Genomic DNA, 3,691 nt, shown 5'->3' on the forward strand with positions numbered 1-3,691 from the left:
GGACCTTAGTATTTGATGCGCATGACAAAGGTTTGTAAAAATAAATGAAATAGCATAATCAGAAAAATAATGTAGTCCAGAAGCAAATGATTCTTCTAGAGATCCAAAAGAGTAAGTCCTGCAAAAAGATGCCAGATAGTCAATACGAGGATTGTTACAAACTGAAAATGGAATGGGTTAAGTAGTATATGTATATAGAAATTGTACCTAAAATTGTAAAGCCAGGTGGTACCTTAAAGGAATGATATGGGACCAATGAATGATAGAATGTGTTCACCCCAAGGAGAATATACCTGCCCGAAAAAAGACTTCTCATGGTAAATTGAACTCAAATTCATAACCAGAGTCTAGCAGCCATTGTTTACAGAGGTCCCTTGCACATGCTGTCTTTCAAGGAAAAGCCACAGACTAAGATGCCAAGCCTTCTGCACTGTGCTCCTGCTGCCCTTATAAGAGAGCTCCTAGGATCAAAATTTGACCAATAAGACTAAGATTTCCTCCATTCAATTGGAGCTGACCAGCTATACACTCATTTGTGTATTCATCAACCAATCAGATAGCTCCATTCTGATATCAGGACAGTGCTTTTTGGACCAATGAAACTGTAAGAATTTGGAGTTCTCATTTGCATGAGACTAGATCAGTATAAGTCAGCCTCTCTTGTCTCAGTAGAGTGCACTTTCCATTTCCATGGAATAGTGTATTTCACCAGCTAGAGCTGTAACATCAGATGGAGCTACAGCAACTCAGAAGATCTGTCTTACCAGACCAGAGCAGAGCTGTCTCATGGGACCTGAGCCTTAACATCAGGACTTCCTTGCTTGAGCCACCTTACAGTTCTACTTTTCCACCACTGTGCTGTATTATAATTCAACTGTATTACTATTGAGCTGTTCCATAGCCAAGCTGTTCCACAGCTGAGCTGTTTCACATTAGAACAAGTTACATTGAGTAAATTCTCCTCTCACCACACCTCAAATTAGGGACTCCTGTTCGCATTGAATCTGAGACGACAACCTTCAGTGGACTAAAAAAATTCACTGTCAAAAGATTTTTAGTGACAGAAACACATTGGCTGAAATTACATGCTGAAAGAATAAGAGTAAGATAATATAGAGCAGAGGCTCTCACTACTTTTAAACTTTTACAAGGTACATATTATGAAGTATAATCTCATTAATGTATCATAACACATCATTCACACAATAATTCTGGGGCTAGGAAGAGTAGTTAATTGAAGAGAGAGCAGACTAACCAAGAATAGAGGAGTGATAAGCTATGTTCAACTTAAATCCACCACCATAGTCTTATTACATTACCCAAACTTACTCCCAATTGCAATCATCATTGAGGGTTGTAGTGTGGCTTTCACCACTTATATGTCATAAAAAAGAAATAATGTTTAATTTATTTAAAATGGATCAAACTGATATATTTGTAGAAAAATGAGACATCACATATAGGAAGAAAAAAATTAATCAATAGAGGGGCTCATATTTTTGAATAACAACTAGAAATCAATATCTAGATAGATAAGTAAAATTCGCTTTAGAGTTGAAAAAAAACATTTTATTCTTTCAAAGTAAAATTATAAAGAATAAAGTTTTGTTTTGGTATTTGTTATTAAAATAAAATACAAGAGCCTGAAAGTGATAATAATCACTTTGGTCCACACACTTCAGAATAGTGTCCTTATCTCTTAGTCTTTTTCTTTCATTTGAGACTAATGTTTGTGTCTCTAAATGAACAGAAGATTAAAGAAATTAAACAAACTACTATTGTTTCTCAATTATGTTTTTGTACTTATGGGGAAAGTTATATCCCAGTAATACTCTGAAATTATCTGTTTATCCCTTTCTTTAAAACACATATATTTCAGAAAATGAAATTCCAAGGACTCCATGGCAACATTTTCTTTGCAACCTTCATGATGAAAAAAGTTTATTTTAATATCTAGACTATATTGCTTCTATTACAGTTAAAGTTAATTTTCTTTAGTTCTATCCTTAAGTGAATTTAGAGGACAATTTTCACCAAATATGATGCTCTTGAACACAATTTAATTTACCTTCAGTCTCACCTATCCTATATAAACTGTTTCATTAACCTTTATCCATAGAAGCTACCTACATCTTCTTCTCACCCTTAAAAATCTGAAATTGAAGGGTCCCAAACTGCAAGTAATAGATATCACATATGCTAATTAGAAAAAGCATAACCTCAAATTATTTTAATTCTGTATTGCTACTCTCTGTATATCTGTTTATAACTCTATTGAAATATATCATCACAGCTGCATTTTAAAAATCAGCACTCCATTATTTTCTCATTTTTAGTTTTAGTACTGAAGCCTCTGTGCACTTTCCCAAAATACAGTATTGTAATAGACTATGTGTGCAACTTCTCCCATTAAAAATTGTAAAGAAGATTTCCCCCTATAGAAATAACTTTTAGCAGAAAATTGCAGCTCTAAATCCATGACAGAAGAGATCTTAGTAAAAAGATTAATGATGAGGGGGAGGGGCAAGATGGAGTAGAGCATAGAAGCTTTGTACATCTCCTCTCGAGACCACACCAGAAATGTAACAAAACCCAGAGCAAACAGTAAGTTGAGTCACCTGGGATCTGGATGAACAGAGGCACTACAATGAGAAAGAGAAGAAGTCACCCTGAAATGGTAGGATGGGGCAGAGTTCAAAGGCTGCCTGGTCCCATGCAGCTGAGCAAGGTAGAGGCTGTGGTAACTGCAGCTAGCAGGTGCAGACTCCTCCTAAAAGGGTTGTGACTGCAACGAAACTTTCACAGGGATGAACTCACTCCCTCTGAGCTCCAGCACAAAGTTGGTTTCTCTGGGGTGGGGAGGGTGAGTTGCCAGGAATGTATAGAGAATACTGAGTTAGGGCTTTCTGGGCAAGGACTGGAGTGAGGCTTTCTCCTGGGAAGAAGTGCTGGAGATATCCATAGTTCCTCTATTGAGCCCTCTCCACTGCCAGCATGTAGACACAGGCACCACCACAGCTTAGACATCATCAAACTGGATAACAGAGGCCTTTCCACCCAGAGGACTCCCTGAAACTCCACCCATCCCAACTTGTGGCTCTACTCAAGCTACATCCAATGAGGTCCTCGGAATGCCCTGTGCCCCTTGCTGAGCAGCTCCAAGTCCCTCACTGGTGGCACTCAGCCTCAGTTTCTGGTTTGGCCTCTTGAGGCAACTATAAGCAAGGCATGGGTGTCAGCCATCTGTGAATTGCTTACTGAATCTTACCAGGTGGCCCTCCAGTTTAGGCTGGAGCTAAACTTGGTGCTGTATCCCTCTCAGGATTATGCCACTGGAAATGTATTATAAAAAGCCACACTAATAAGACTGGGAGACTTAGGAGCTTTACTTAATACATAGAAACAGGCACAGAAAGGCAACCAAATAGAGAGACAAAGAAGCCTATCCCACATGAAAAAAAACAGAACGGATCTCCAGAAAAAAATGGAGTTGAGCAGTCTGCCAGATGCAGAGTTTAAAATACTGGTTCTAAGGATGCTCAATAAACTTAGAGGAAGAGGAGATGAACTCAGTGAGAACTTTAATGAAGAGATTAAAAAAAAAAAACCCACAAAAATAGAAATGGAAATTATAAAAGGGAACCAGTCAGAAAAGAAGAATATAATATCTGAGATGAAGAGTATATTAGAG

This window comes from Pteropus vampyrus, unplaced genomic scaffold, assembly GCF_000151845.1.
Source record: "Pteropus vampyrus isolate Shadow unplaced genomic scaffold, Pvam_2.0 Scaffold201, whole genome shotgun sequence".
In the NCBI taxonomy this organism is placed as follows: Eukaryota; Metazoa; Chordata; class Mammalia; order Chiroptera; family Pteropodidae; genus Pteropus; species Pteropus vampyrus.